This window comes from Schistocerca gregaria, chromosome 1 (genome assembly GCF_023897955.1).
Source record: "Schistocerca gregaria isolate iqSchGreg1 chromosome 1, iqSchGreg1.2, whole genome shotgun sequence".
In the NCBI taxonomy this organism is placed as follows: Eukaryota; Metazoa; Arthropoda; class Insecta; order Orthoptera; family Acrididae; genus Schistocerca; species Schistocerca gregaria.
In genome coordinates this window covers 636052831-636070092 of record NC_064920.1, presented here as the reverse complement: position 1 = coordinate 636070092, position 17262 = coordinate 636052831, and the positions used below count along the sequence as shown (strand labels likewise).

The 17262-nt window shown below is 45.4% G+C and overlaps 1 protein-coding gene across 1 annotated transcript in view; it reads right to left on the bottom strand.

Moving 5' to 3' along the window:
- LOC126360357 (phosphatase and actin regulator 2) overlaps positions 1–17262 on the bottom strand; it is a 717887-nt gene that overhangs the window by 699997 nt on the left and 628 nt on the right. The gene's annotated exons all lie outside the window — the stretch shown is intronic.

Here is a 17262-nt window from a genome sequence, read left to right as displayed (position 1 = left end):
AATACGCAGCATACCTAAAAGTATATCCTCGCGACGGGAGGGGCAAAAGGACGTCGTCCAAGCCGTTGGGACGTGTTTAATTTTCCGGAGAGTGACACAATGGCCCTACGTGCGGCAACACAAAGATCATCTGAGAGGGCAGAACAGCTAAAAAGCCTAGGTAGTCGGACTGACTGGACCATGTAGCGCGATGTCTCCTGCGTGTAATTAATTTTTACTCAGGACTGCTTCTGTTGGGGCTCAAAGCAGCATATGTGCCTAATTGGTCACTTCCCATCAATAATCTGCCTGCTGCAATGATTGTTTACGCTGCCATTCCACGTCACTGCGCCAGTCCTATTGGTTACCACTCTCCAACGAATAAATTACATCTAAACGCCATACAGACATTTTAGGTGACTACATACATCACGTGGTGCAGAGCCCTGCCATCCCGATATGCTAACGCCGGAAATTCACGCTGATGGCTCCGTTAAGACCCTAAACTCATGAGTTTTAAAGTCGTCCATAGAAGTCCAATACCAGTAACTGATTATTATTGTTAATTTTATAATTTGAGAATAGAGAATCGAGTATGGATTTCATCTCCAATATTAAATGGTAAAGTAGGTGCTGTAAAGTGTCAACAATGCTGCAAATATACTCTGAAAACCATGTGCATGACCCTTTCTACATCCATTCTGCGACGAATCGCAGCTACGGGAATGATTAACAGTTCTCCACGACCTAATGATCATGTTCCAGTGCCGTCCGAAAGGGGTGGGAGACGGGACGAGGGAGCATTTGCCCCTCCCTGGAATCTGCGACCGAGCGAGTTGGAGCAATGGTTAGCACACAGGTTTCTCATTCGGAAGGACGACCTGCGTCCGTCCATCCAGATTTTGGTTTTCCATCATTTCTCTAAGACCAGGATGGTTTCTTTGGAAGGGCATGGACGATTTCCTTCCCCATCCTTGAAACATTCCGAGCTTGGGCTCCGTTTTTAATGACCTCGATGTCGACGGGACGACGAATTCTAATCTTCCTTCCCGCCTTCCTTGGGATGTGGAGTACAGAGTTTATATTCAGTACCTATTCCTGCGGTATAATAAGTTTTTTGTGTCGCGGATAAAATTTAATTCGAAGCCGACAACTCACTTGTATTTAAAAAAATGTCAATTTTAGAGTCTTTCCTCTCCCCCACCCCCCCCCCCCCCCCCCCCGACCACCCCCCCCCACCCCCCCCCCCCCCCCCCCCCCCCCCCCCTCCTGGTAAAGGGGACCGATGACCTAGCATTTTGCTCCCTTCCGAACTCTTTAAACCAACTAAACCCGGGTAAATTTTCTGCGGACGTCCATGTCACGTATCTTCTCGTTGCGTGTGGCTTCCTCTCCTACTGCCGTTAGGTGCTGATAAAAGTGATCACTGAAATCAAAACTGCCACCTCTTTACCGCATCACGTCTAACCAGAAGATGCAATTGAGACGAATAACGTCTTTCATCGAATAAGTTCGTCACAGTTTCTCATGATTCCACCTGCTGAACCACGAAGCCAACCGCAAACCTCTGCCAGGAGGACGGAATGATCCTGTTGCAGATCTGTTAGGCGTGTCATACCTGACGTATCACCAGAACAGCGTCTGAAGCTATACTTTTTTTCCCTAACAGGAACGTAACATATCAAAAATGCTAGGGACAAATTGCATTTAACGATGTGCAATCAGAACCGAAGCTAGCATGGCAACGCCTAATTACTGTATTACTCTTGGTACACTGATTCACATTCGGTCAGTAGCTGTTCCACAATCGTGGTACATCAAAGACGTGTTCCATTGCAGGAAAGTCTGGAGGAAGGAAGGAAGGAAGGAAGGAAGGTAGGTAGGAAGGAAGGAAAGGAAGAAGGTAGGTAGGTAGAGTTAAATATCTCATCGACATCCACTAACGGTGGATCACAAGCTGGGCACGAGAAGGGCAGGCGGGGTCAAGGCGGCATTTGCCGAGAAGAGCTATATTGGCAGACTGGTGGAAGATAAAGACTCCGACACATGTGGACAGACGGTTAAGTGATCCCAACGTCCAGACATAGTGGCAAAAATGACAGTTATCAGGCGTTCGGCATTGTGAATGTCCAGTTAAGGCGATGAAGCTGGTCAAAGGCAGCCATTTACCATTATGCTACAAAAAAAAAGAAAAAAAAGAAAAGCCTAAATGTGCTCTGCCCTTGCTGCAGGCAGTATCATCGAGCACTGAATGCGAATGACGTAATTGATTTGGTTTTGTTACAGAGACGACTTGCTAGATTTTATCACTCACAAGTTGGATCGTCACGACATGGGTAATTTACAATGAGTCCGCCATGCGCAACGAACAGCAGATCATGTGGAGGCTGTTCTCTTCACAGATGAGAACCAGGGACGACAGGCATGTTTCAATTTGGCGATAAGTCGAAACACATTATCATACATCATCAAACGTAGTATCACGGAAGCCTACAAAACAGGCAGTGTCTGTGTAAGAGATAGCATACTCAGGTGCAATGGAAGACTCCGTTCGTTCGCCCCGATGTCTACAGCAGTGCTCCATGGTATGGACTCCGCAGGACAGAGAGAATGTTGGGGAGATATCCTGATGCATAAGGGACGAACCACTGCCCGCAACTAACGGAGCTTTTAGGGGCTGGGTACAAAGTGCGGCCGGCCGTGGTTTGCCGAGCGGTTCTAGGCGCTGCAGTCTGGAACCGAGCGACCGCTACGGTCGCAGGTTCGAATCCTACCTCGGGCATGGATGTGTGTAATGTCCTTATGTTAGTTAGATTTAAGTAGTTATAAGTTATAGGGGGACTGATGACCTTAGAAGTTAAGTCCCATAGTGCTCAGAGCCATTTGAACCATACTAAGTGCGGTGTATCTCATTCGACGTAGCCTAGTTGTCCTGAATAAAGGTAGGCGTGATGTTACAGGGGGGTGGGGGGGTCATATACATCCTCTATTATACAAGTGTTACCCCAATCTGACACAATGGAAAAGCAGTGAGATGGTGGTACAAGTCCTTCATCTGAAACGTACAGCTGTGTCCTGGAACTCTTTCCTTCGTTGTGTCTACATTATACGGTAACGAGACAGCCTTACTTGTCGATCATTCCACGCTCCTTTCATCCCAACAATTTTTCAGACTCCACCCCAATTATTTCACCTATTGGCGTGACAAATGCTAGAACCTAACTCTTTCAAATCACCGTCAGTAATCGTATGGAAAACGACCATCCACATCGACACCCTTACTTAGTTGTCAAAACTGGGTATCCACCAAGTAAAATACTAAAGTACTAAAACTAACACTCGATCAGAAACTAAATTGGAATTCCCATCTACTAATCATCACACAGATGAAAACTAATAACTGGCTGACCTCACAGACTAGATCCCATGGCCATCATCCAAACACACAAGACCTGCATTTGGCCCATCCTGACATGCACAAATGTATCTCCTTACAAATTCTGTCACTCTCTCCAAATCCATGAATGAAAGGTACTCAATCTCACTTCCATATCCGACTACCTTCTCCCACTTGCATGTCGTACCAGAGCATAAAGTTCCCACATCTCCTCAGACACTTAGAATGTCTTCGCTTTTTCGACAACATCCATATACTTGAATCTCAACACCCCAATGATACCCTCACCGTTGAGAACACTTTTTTTTTTGCGTCCCCACTTCCATCGGCATATATCCCACATTCCCTTTTATCTTCAAACGTTCCACATAATTCTTTCAGGGCCTTTTTTTACAACCTCCCTGCGACGGACGACAGTATAATTCCACATCTATACCCATCCAACAACAGTAACCTAACCACTCGTCCCATCCTGGGTGAAGCCTACAGTCTATTTTATACCTATGTGAAATCCTTGTGAACTACATTCATGTTCATAAATTAAGGATAATGCTGAAACATGGTGAAATGACGCTCTGGTGAGCAGTTTGCGGGTTTAAATCACCTCGGGGTATGACGATGCGGTGCATTTGACCTGCGGTCGTTGCACGGTGGTGCTGGCAGCAGTCCACATACGCAGACGTGTGTTGGTGCATGTCAGAGTACGGTCCGTCGAGTAAGTGTGCAGACGTTTTCAGACGTGCTAATGGTGACTGTATGTTGAAAATGGCTCAAAGAACACATATTGATGACGCTTTGAGGGGTAGAATACTAGGGAGACTGGAGGCTGGTCAAAAACAGCAGGTCGTAGCACGGGCCCTCCGTGTTCTACAAAGTGTGATCTCAAGAGTATGGCAATGATTCCAGCAGACAGGAAACGTGTCCAGGCGCTACAGTACGGGACATCCACAGTGTACAACACCACAAGAAGACCGATAGCTCACCCTCAGTGCCCGCAGACGGCCATGGAGTACTGTAGGTAGTCTTGCTCGGGACCTTACGGCAGCCACTGGAACAGTTGTCTCCAAACACACAATCTACAGACGACTGAACAGACACGGTTTATTCGACTGGAGATCTGCAACTTGTTTTCCACTGACCCCTGGTCACAGAAGAGCCTGTAAAGCCTTATGTCAAGAACACAGTACGTGGTCATTGAAACAGTGGTTCCAGGCTATGTTCATGGACGAATCCAGGTATAGTCTGAACAGTGATTCTCGCCGAGTTTTCATCTGGCAAGAACCAGGAACCAGATACCAACCCCTTAATGTCCTTGAAAGGGACCTCTATGGAGGTACTGGTTTGATGGTGTGGGGTGGGATTATGATTGGTGCACGTAAACCCCTACATGCCTTTGACAGGGGAACTGTAACAAGTCAGTTGTATCGGGACATCATTTTGCACCAGTATGTCCGCCTTTTCAGGGGTTCAGTGTGTCCCACCTTCCTCCTGATGGATGATAACGCACGGCCCCACCGAGCTGCCATCGTGGGGGAGTACCTTGAAACAGAAGATATCAGGCGCATGGAGTGGCCTGTCTGTTCTTCAGACCTAACCCCATCGAGCACGTCTGGCATGCTCTCGGTCGATGTATTGCTGCATGTCTTCAAACCCCTACGACACTTCAGGAGCTCCGACAGGCACTGGTGCAAAAATGGGAGGCTAAACCCCAGCAGCTGCCCGACCACTTGATCCAGAGTATGCCAACCCGTTGGGCGGCCTGTGTACGTGTGCATGGTGATTATATCTCATATTGATGTCGGGGTACATGCGCAGGAAACAGTGGCGTTTTGTAGCACGTGTGTTTCGGGACGGTTTTCTCAACTTATCACCAATACCGTGGACTTATAGATCTGTGTCGTCTGTGTTCTCTAGGTGTCTATGGTATTAGCGCCATTTTTGTATAGTGCCGTGTTGTGTGGCACTATATTCTGCAATTATCCTTAATTTATGAGCATGAGTGTACTAATTTCTCCATCCCAAACTATCAGATCTTTCTCTCATATACATTTCACGTTCTTTTCAATGTAACATCTCCTCCAATACTTTCCTCATCCAAATATATTACCTGCTGTTACCAGGAACCCCCATCAGCAGCATCCCACAAAACATAACAATTATCGTCGTCATCGTCATCATGAGGTTTTGAATTCGCCGCTGTTTTATAATGTTTTGCAGCGTAGCATCTTCTGATGCCCTGAGGCACTGATCAGTCTCTGTGCAGCTGGTCATGATATTCTGCCATTTTAAGTTTTAGTGACAGTTTCGAATTTAAAAAAAAAATTCGCCTTTAGGCACTTCAAAGTCGGCCAATAGAACCAAAATATGACCTTAACTGAACGACTAACACCAACGATGTCTGCATGACACTAGCCCATATAACTTACAATCACCTTGGAGTTTTCCTTCAAATCATGTACCGGAGCTAAGCAGCAGTAGGTCTGCATACTACATATGTGTGTTGGTTCTCTTGTGTAAGGTGCAAAATCATATATTGTGCCAGACTGAAATGGGGTCTTCTGCATAACAAAATCGTATTTTCATCGTGGTGGGCATAAAAGCTCGAACAAAAGGAAAACTATAAGACAACCTAGTAGTCTACTCTTCACAATTAGCACATTTCTTCAACAATAGGATTCTAATCAGCTACTAGAAGATAATACAACCTCTGCAACGAGCACAATCACATAAATTTATCAGCTGCTGCTTTTAGTACGTATAGCGGCAGAACATTTATGCGATTTTATAATTATGCACAATTCACCTCTTTAGCTAAGTTCGCAAGCGCCCAGTTCGGCGAGAGCATTCGGTCGGGAGCTAACTACTTCGAGTACAGTAAACAAAAAATATTTTGTAACCTTTCTTTAACCAGCATGGCAAGGAGATGGGTCAGAATACTCCTTTACTTGACTGTACAATATTTTTTTTTATTTTCGTCCACACCCCTTCACACTGACACCATGTTCGTCTCCTCCATGCTTTAACTACTCCAGCAACTGCGATAACAGTACAAGGAAACACTATACAAGCACTCTGTCACACGACACTGACACGTTACACGCAGCAAGAACTGAGGGGTCTAACCTCAGTAATTCAGTATATTGCAGATATACCAGATCCGAACTAAAGACTACATAGATATAACTGAGTTCGTCTGTCATTGTTAACGTGACCAGAAGTAATAACCCGACACAGTCGCTATGGGACGATAAAGCAGATGGCCAATGAAACATTATCTGGAGAGGTTCTTGCGGCCACTGACATTCACACATCACCTAGCCCCATCCCTCCAGTCCTCTTCCTTCTTCTTCTTCTTCGTCGAACTCGTCTTTAAAGAGTTATGTTTTATGAGCTATGTTTTCGTTATCCTTCCCTTTATATACCATAGCTTCTAGTAATATTCTTTAGATGTTGTCCAGACCTGCACAGTTTTCTCTTATTTCATCGACGGGAACACGTTCTAGTCAAGATGCACTGCACAATCTTCGCAGGAACAGCACTTCCGCTGTCCCAGTACTGATCACGGTAACATTAGCGTTTTACAAAATGTGTAATTCAGACGAAAAATGTTTCCAGCCTTCCGCACGACACCAAAATCGATCGAAATTTTTTTCATGCACTCCACTCACGTAATTGTGAAACATAAAAGCACATTTAAAATACTGCCGTCTGTAAGAGATGTAAACAACATTGATACACACTAAAAAAAAAAAAAAAAAAAAACGATGCGCTACGAAGGAAATATCTGAATGAAACGAAAATCGGTATATGTGAGGTACATGCACAGACAAACAAAAGATTACAATTTCAGAAAAAAATGGATGATTTATTCAAGAGAAAATTCAATAACGTGTTGGTCCACCTCTGACACTTATGCAAGCAGTTACTCGACTTGGTATTCATTGATAAAGTTGTTGTATGTCCTCCTGAGCCGAATTATGTCCAATTGGCTTTTCAGATCGTCAAAATCCCGATCTGGTTGGAGGACCTTGTCCATAATGCTCCACACGTTCTCTATTGGGGAGAGATCCGGCGGGCGTAGAGGTTAGCACACTGGAATTGCATTTGGGAGGAGGACGGTTCAGATTCGCGTCCGGCCATCTTGACTTAGGTTTTCCCTGATTTTCCTAAATCGCATAAGACACATTTCGGGGTGATTCCTTTGAAAGGGTACGGCAGATTCCCTACCCAATCCTAACCTAATCCGAGTTTTTGCTACGTCTCTCATGACTTCGTTGCCGACGGGACGTTAAACACTAATCTCTTCCTCCTCCAGAGATCTGGCAACCTTGCTGGCCAAAGTAAGGTTTGGCAGGCACGAAGATGATCAGTAGAAACTCTTCGTCATGGGCGGGCAGGCATTATATTGCTGACATGTAAGGCAATGCCATGAGCGGCAATAAAGCGGAGCGTAGAATATCGACGACTTACCGCTGTGCTGTAAGAGCGCCACAAATGACAACCAAAGGGGTCCTGCTATGAAAAGAAAAGTCACTTTAGACCATCATTCCTGGCCGTCGGGCTTCATTGGCGGTCGACAGTCAGGTTGGTATTCCACCGCTGTGTGGGGTGTCTCTAGACAAGTCTTCGGCCTGGGATCTAACTGACTGAAGTACCATTGTCTTCAGTGATGAGTCCCGCTTCTAACTGAGACCAGATCATCAGGAAAGACATGCCTCGAGACGTCCCCGACAGCCCTGGAATCCCAACCAGACTGTCGCCAGCCACATGGCTCGGCAGCCCAGGAGTGATGGTCTGGGGTGACATTTTATTTCATTGCAAGGCTTCTTGGGTTGTCGTCCGTGGCACTCTTGCAGCACTGCCTTACGCCGACGACATTCTACGCCCCATTTTGTTGCCCTTCATGGCAAACCATTCTGGGCTTACATTTCAGCAAGATAAAGCCTGCCCGCACACGGCGAGACTTTCTACTGTCGAACTCTCTCCAATTGAGAGCATTTAGAGCATTACGGCAGGGCCCTCCGAACAGCTCGGCATTTTGACGACCTAAAGTGCCATTTGGACAGAATTTTGCACGATATCTCTCGGGAGGGCATCCAACAACACTGTCAATGCGAAAACGAATAACTACTTGCATAAGGGCCAGGAGTGTTTGTCTGTACACGTGAATTACATCTGCTGATTTCCGTCCCGTTCGGATACTTCCTTCGTGATGCGTCGCTTTTTTACTCCTTTTTTGTCTTAGAATGTAAAAGACAACGCCCATGTGGGAAGCAGTTCGGCCTATTCCCAGAACTCTACATGAGAAACTTCAAATTGCACCGTCGTCCTCCCAAATGCGATTTCAGTGCGCTATCAACTACGCCACCTCACTCGAGACTCCGCATAAATGGAAATGGTTAGATTGTTCACTGTGGTTAGGTTTCACTGAAATATCTGAGTATGGCTGTATTCTATAATGCCCGTAAAACTGAAGGAATAGCAAGATAACGTACTACACACATCACAAAAAGTTTTGCATCCGGTTCCCGGAACTCCTGATAATGGACATTGACTGTGGATATTGTACCACAGACACAGTCCCTTTGGCTGTTCAGAGATGTCACTAAACCCACCCAAAGCTGCAAACAACCATGCATGAGCAGCGCCTCTTAGACGGAGGAGGTCCGACAGCCGATCAGTTCGTCATTCCACCAGGAAGGAGGTACACGGCTCGTATTGTCGGTAGTTCAACCGTGCACAGACTGTCAATACCACCGTTCGATCACGTCTGCATTGTTACTTTGTGGCAGGAACGGCTCTCAATAAGGGAAGTGTCCAGACACCTCGGAGTGAACCAAAGCGTTGTCGTTGAGACATGGAGGTGATACAGAGAGAGTGTCGCTGGCATGCCTCGCTCAGGCCGCTCAAGACCTACTACTGCGTGGATGACAGCTATCTGCAGATTATGGCTTGGAGGAACCCTGACAGAAACGCCAGCATGTTGAATAATGCTTTTCTTGCATGTTGAATAATGCTTTTCTTGCAGCCACAGGACGTCGTGTTACGACTCAAACTGTGCGCAATATGCTGCATGATGCCCAACTTCACTCCCAACATCCATGGCGAGGTCCATCTTCGCAACCACGACACCATGCAGCACGGTACACATGAGACCAACAACTTGCCGAATGGATCCCTCAGGACTGGCAACACGTTCTCTTCGCCGACGAGTGTCGCATATGGCTTCAGCCAGACAATCGTCAGAGACGTGTTTTGAAGCAACCCGATCAGGCTGAACGCCTTAGACACACTGTCCAGCGAGTGCAGTAAGGGACCCTGCTGTTTTGGGGTAATATTATGTGGGGTCGCCGTACGCCGCTGGGGGTTCATGGAAGGCGTCGTAACGGCTGTACGATACGTGAATGCCATCCTCCGACTGATAGTGCAACCATATCGGCAGCATATTGGCGAGGTATTCGTCTTTATGGACGACAATTCGCGCCCCCATCGTGCACATCTTGTGAGTGACTTCCTTCAGGATAACGACATCGCTCGACTAGAGTGGCCAGCATATTCTCCAGACATGAACCCTATCGAGCATGCTTGAGATAGATTGAAAGGAGCTGTTTATGGACGACGTGACCCAGCAACCACTCTGAGGGATGTACGCCGAATCGCAGTTGAGGAGTGGGACAATCTGGACGAACAGTGGCTTGATGAACTTGTGGATAGTATGCCACGACGAATATAGGCATCCATCAATGCAAGAGGACGTGCTACTGGGTATTATAGGTACAGGTGTGTACAGCAATCTGGACCACCACCTCTGAAGGTCTCGCTGTATGGTGGTACAATATGAAATGTGTGGTTTTCATGAGCAATAAAAAGGGCGGAAATGTTGTTTATGTTGATCTCTATTCCAATTTTCTGTACAGGTTCCGGAACTCTCGGAACCGATGTGATGCAAACCTGTTTTTGATGTGTATAACGTAATAACTACCAGGTGGAAAGACATGGGGTGAGGTCAGCGTGAATAAAACGCCAAATGGGCTGGCCTCGCAACACGAGGCAGTGGAAGGAACTGGGAAAGACAGTGTGCGTCAATCAGCGAGCAGTTACAGTGCACTGTGGTGGTGTTCTTCATTACATGGCCCGGAGACAACGTTTGGATGAAATCACATGGGGGAAGAATCACCGGGAAACCGGAGGGAAGACAAGTGTTACTAATGTAGCGCAGGAGTTTGGTATTGCTCACAGAATTCACGTGCAAGGGAAACGTTCCCAACCGCTGCCCTAAGGAGAGGAGTTGGTCGATCACTGTCAACCATAGCAGCACATGACTGCTACATTGTGCAACAGGCAAGAAAGGACCCTCGTCAAACAGCGGGTGCAATTGAAACCACATTAAAAAGGACTGCATTGCAAGCAATATCACGCCCCACAGTGGCACGGCGACTGCTTGGTGGTGATCTCTCAGTTCGACGGCCAGTACGTTGCGTTCCGTTGACATGCGCACGTCGGCGGCACTGTTTGGGATGGTGGCAAGAGCACAGGCACTGGATCAACGAGAAGAGTGGTCGCGTGCTCTTCCGGGATGAGAGCGGATTCAATCCTAGAGTAGTGATACGGAACGTATTCTCATATGGCTGCAAATGGGAACACGTAATGCACCCATCAACATTGTTGAACGTGTTCATTTTGGTGATCCAGGTGTTATGGTGTGGGGTAGCATAACGTTACATGGGCATACTGACTCCCAAATCTTTGAAAATGCGGTACACTCACTGCCTAACATTATTGTGACACTGTACTCCTTTCCCATGTGCGTCTTTTGAGGGATGCATTCGGCTCTGACTTCATTTTTATGGATAGCAGTGCGCGACTGCTTCGAGGATTTTCTGCGAATGAAGTGGCTTGCGCGTTCCCTCGGCTTAAATCCCATCGAGCATGTATGGGATGCGATGGGGAGACATACTGCAGCGCTTCCACAGCACCAAAGACAAACCAGCAGTTATCAACCACGCTGGTGGAGGAATGGAACGCACTACCACAAGAGAATTCCTTACCAACATTGCTGCCAGCTTGGGAACACGCTGCAGAGCTTGAATTTCTGTCTGTGGAGATCGCACACTCTATTAAGAACCATGTCCCACCTTTTGTAATGTTCAGGGGATCATCATAATCGTTGTAACTTCAGTGTAATTATTGCCTCTGAAAGTCTCATTTCTCTTCGCCTCCTTGCGTAATTCTTTCGGTTACTTACTTTCGTCCTTAGGTTTTGCACACCAATGTACTTTATTGTCCCACTTCCAACATTACTTGCATGCCACTGGTTCAGAGTGACTCTCAGAGGCGGAGGAAGGGATTCTCTTGTCACGTTTGCTACAATATTCGGTTGCTGTCAGATGTAGAAACGAACAGCATTTCAGTACGATGATTTTTGTTACCATTTCTAACTGGTTTAAGTGCGAATAAGTGTTTTCAGAGTTTGCATAATCAGGCATTAAGATTCTATCCTCCTTCGGAGGTCATATTTATTAGATTGACTCTATGCATTCGTACACTAAAATAATTGCGCAGCAGATGAAAGTGGGAAATGAAGCCCAGCAGATGGCGTTTCGTGTTCAGGGAGTGACTGGCGAGTGTGGGACAATATCTTTGGCTTGGATCGGCGGATGTTTCTAAGATGTTGCAAACAATACTGTGTCGGCAAGGTCTGCAATAACTGAATGGCACACTGCGTAAACCAAAAACAGGAAACTGTGACTTTTGTCAACAAATGTTTCGTAGGTTCCCTTCCAGCTAATCAGAGTTGAGCTCTTACACATCGCTACTGGTGAAGAAAAATGCGTTTACTAATTTTATCCGTAGACGAATTACATGTCTTGAATCTGGATCTTTCACACAGGTTCAACAGATCTAAAGAGAGGAAGGTGTGTTTCTCATGTCTGTGCTCATTTACGTCGCTCCAAATGGAAACGTCTTCACAATCACACTTGCGCAAAGTCACACACGGAAGGCTGCTGGTGAAAGGCTTCCAAACACTCCCTAAAGGCGGGCGTTAGAATGTGCTTGCGTCACGTCTAATCCGCGCCTGCATACGGGACCCAAAAACGCAAGTAGGATATACTTGAGGAATCTAGAATTCCTGATTCACTTAAAAGCAAAATTTGGCCCCATTTCTTCTTGTTCTTAAAAAACACCTGCTGAATTAATCTTTTGAGCCCCGTAAGTAGCAGTGTCATCCGGCGAAACATTTCTGAGCAGTTTTCCCAAGATGGCTTGTAGAATGAGGACACGCCGATTAATTTGAGATGACGTAGTGCTTTGAGGAAACGTAAATGGATGTTTACGTAAATATGGGACACTGCACTGCTTAAAAAAAAAAAAAGTTTCTGAGACGCTTAGAATGAAGACAACTCAGACGCACTGGGAAAGGTATATTCATGAATGCTAGCGTAAAAAAATATATCTTTCATTATTAAAAGCCTTTCACTTAATATAAGAAAGGTCCAGTAAACCGCTTGGGTCATTACCCTGGAAGAGTATTTTCATACGCACTCAAAGAAACGATAAACGTTCGAGACATTACAGTAAACTACGCGGTAAGGAAACACTATCTTCTTTTTGCTAAGAGGATTGCGCATTACACTCTTTCAGTGGACGAAGCGCGTATATGTGATGATATCTGATGGTCATATCACTCCCATTCAACCCTCCTTGGGTATCTACACCGATGCTCTCATATGCGTCTTGTCCCTTCACTTCTCTGTTGCAGATCATTGTCGTTTCTCTCCCCTCCACAGTTTAGAAAGGGCACAAACGTTTTCAAAATAGTGTTGCTTTAGAAACCACATTAAAGTACTTCCAAAACTTCACGTACAGACTTACACAGAGCGTATTAGGTACAGCTGTCATCAACCCGAAGGTTGGTTTTAACACCATAGAGCTTTATTAGGGATGATACTATTGGAGGTGGTATGTCCTTGTCTTCCTGTGGCCTCTGAACACCTCTGAACAGACTGATCCAACTAGTTCTATGGGGATCTATAGTTTGAAATGGAGCTTGAACCACAGCGCAGCTCGACATTTACCACATTAATAAACAGCCACGAGCGAAGAAGTGACTGATAGAGGATCCTGAACCGAACATTTTGAGATAAAGAGTCAGTGGCGAAAAACGAATATTTAACGCCGTAATCGAGATCTTGAACAAGAGATGTGTGCGAGGCACGTGTTTTTAAGCTGCTTGTTCCATAACAAACAACTTCCTGCAACATCTACTGGCTAACTGAACTTCGATTCCAGGTGTGGACGGAGGACAAGCATGTCGCGCTATTCCTCCAAGAACGGTGGAGCATGAGGTATAATGCAAGTGGTGGACAGCAATTGTTAATCGGCGTCGTCATTTCGCGCTGGGCAAGTAGAGGAGTACTCTCCACGTGCACAGCAGGTCGGTCTGCAGCATCGACTTTGGTGGCTTTACCTTGAAAACATCATACAATCGTCTCCGATGTGTCGATGGCGGAATTTTACCATTGTTTACTGTTCTGTGTAGTTGTCGACAATGGAGCATTACTCCTTATAGGAACTTGTAGACATGTATTTAACATATGGCGCAGCAGAATCTACTGCTCGGAAAGCTGAGTGATCGAATATATAGGGTGAACAGTAATCAAACCGACAAACTGCAAGGACGGATCCCTGACTGGAAATGGAGAAAAAGAGATCCTATGAAGATGGCACTGACGAATGGAAGTTCCTCTAATGATGTGCAGCGTGTTCCTTGTGTGTTGCAGGCTGTGTGATTGACCCAGAGTACTGTAAACAGGAGAATGGTCCGGTATTCGTGACCCATGTCGGTACCAAGTCGAGATGGTGTCTGTATAAGGCCAAACAGATGGAAATGCTGGAGAGGCATCACGGCTATACCAAAACAAGTACCCTCACAGACACCAACCACCTCATACAACATTTCAAGCCCTTTTTAGGCGTTTGTGTGATCATAGGTCCTTTCAGACAGACGAACATTGTGTGATGGGGTTGGTATCTGCCAGGGCATAGCCGTGCTGCCTCTCCAACGTTTCCATCTGCTTGGCTGTACACAAGCTTGGGTTGTTCCCGACAGGAAAACCGGACCCTTCTGTTGCTTACTGTACGCGTTAATCTCACAGCCTGCAACACACTAGGAAAACACTGCACGTGATCAGAGGGACTTTCATTCGTCAGTGCCATCTACCATGGCAACGATGCATTTCCGGACACATGTTCGCAGGACCTTTTTTAATGCATTTTCAGTCAGGTAACCGTCCCTGCTGTTTGTGGTTTTATTAATGATCACCCTCTCTGCACTAACAGAGCAACGTTTCGCAATATATGTCACCGTTATCTTGAAGAAATTTGCCGCTTTGAATAGAAACTTACGAGAAACTGGGTCGTCCAACTTAAGGGCCGTTCAAAGATCTTAACAAATAGTCCTTCACAACAAAGTTGCCAAGTCCGCAAACATTATGAACGTTTGCGAATAATACTGTCTACATCGAGTATTGTATTTTATTAATTCCATGCAACCTGATATCATAAATGAAAAATAATCGATTAGATAGTAATAGTGGCGAAATAGCGGTTCGACTAGCAGAATTTGAAGAGATGGGAGTCGGAAAGAGTAATGCTCCAGCTGTATTGCATGTACACAGACAAGCCGTTGTCACTGCGAACATAATTATTAGTTTGCGACCATCAGAACCTTATTTCGAGGCCTTCGTCCACGCTCCTCTACCGTCTGTATAATTTCGGGCCTGAGGATTTGAGACACACTGTTGTGTACAGTATAAGTATTTGTGAGACCTACATCACAGTTCTGTCAAGAGTTTAGTGAAGATGTTTATCTGATAAGGGTATGTGGTGTCGTTTGTGCATTATGCGTATCATCTTTATTTGGTTGAGCCCTTCAAACTACACTTTCCCTTTGGATGTTATGCTTAGGGTTTCTGGTAAAACTATAAAGTTCGATGGCCCTGTCTATTAACTCATTATCCTGACGTCATAAGTACAGGTAAATCAAAACTTTTCAGCACTAGCTCACCGCTACAAGTCTCTTACACTTTCAGAATGATGAGATGGTGAACTGTATGTGCTTCACGGACATGTGTCATCAAAAACTCCATGGACCACAAATGAAAATTCTCTCCTTTGTAGTACGAGGCGTGTTTTTTTTTAGTAAATACCGATTTGAAATTAAAAAAGACGTGCTAAGATATCTCAGTACCTTAATCTACGCACTGACGTCATTACAGTCTGATTCTTCCTTGCTTACGTTGTGTACTGAGTGTTTTAGATGCCTTATACAATCGTGAGTCCCGCCGACTGTGAATTACGGGCTGTTATAAGATTTCTTAGTGCTGAAGCCCTAAAAGTGATCGATATTCATCGTGAGATCTGTGCAGTTTACGGAAAAAACATTATGAGTGATGGAATGGTAAGAAAGATGGCTGCACAAATGTCCATGATGAACAACGGAGTGGGCGTCCTTGGGTCGTTAATGAAAATTTGGTGCAGGAAGCGAACAGTAAGGTGAGAGAAAACAGACGCTTTACGATTACCTCCTAGCGGGATGACTTTCCTAATGTTTCTCGTAGTGTTTTGTATGGCATTGTGATCGAGCACTTGAATTGCCGAAAATTGTGCGCACGTTGGGTATCGAAAATGTTGACGGATGTGCGCAAAACCAAACGTTTAGACAGTGCATTGACTTTCCTTGTGCGGTACCACAACGTCGGTGATGATTTCTTAAGCCAAATTGTTACAGGCGATGAAACATGGGTGGCCTACGTCACACCAGAATCAAAGCAACAGTCCATAGAAGTTGAGCAAGGGCATCGTTTTGCTGCAAGACAATGTCCGTCCGCATGTGGTCAATCAGACCAAAGATCTCATCACATCTTTGCGATGGGAAACTCTTGATCATCCTCCGTACAGCCCCGATCTTACGTCCAGTGATTACCATCTGTTCCTGCACTTGAAGAAACACCTGGGTGTTCGAAGTCAAAACAGTGGTGATGCCGTGGTTAAGAAGTCAGGCGGCAGACTTCTATGAGGAGGGTATTCAAAAACTGGTACTTTATGACAAGTGCCTCAATATTGACGGAAATTATATAGAAAATTAGACTAAGGTACAGGCTTTCATGTAAAACTAAAATTATTGAGATACTTTAGCACGGCTTTTTTTAAATTTCAAAACGGTACTTACTTAAAATAACACGCCTCATATTTGGTTCCACGGTCAGCCCTGCAAGCTCCAGTTGCACTACCATCACAATAATACTGGAAATTGAATCTGATGAGCTACCTGCGTCGTACCGACATTTCACAACGAAACAGCGCAGACTTCTAGGTTTCTTACGGAAACGGCTATAATAAATCAACTCGAACGAAATGCTTTCTTGTCCTTCAGCAGATCGTTCCTGCTGCACCACTGAGGAACAAAAGAATATCTGCTTACAGGTGAAATGTGTACTTCGCAAACATTTGACAGATGGTAAAAGCTGTGACAAGAACCATCTGTTATCTATCTGATAAGTGTTTTTTTCGGTCGTCGTCTTGAGCTTAAAACTAAGAACAACAAGATCAGCTTCGATTTCGCCAGCGCCTGTGCTTCATCCGCATCCCTGGCCGGAGTTATTGAGGAAGACGAGTCGTTTCGTTTCTTGAAAATTAAGCATGTGCTTTACATTTTATATATATACGGACTCAAAGGCTTAATGATGGTCATCGAGCATTTGATTTGCCTTATCACACTGTTCTCCACGACCTCTCCAACAAATTTTTAATTGGCAGTTGCAGTACATTACTTCCTCTATTATAATTTACTCCCTCTCTTCCACAAAATAAAAGCATACGGCGTA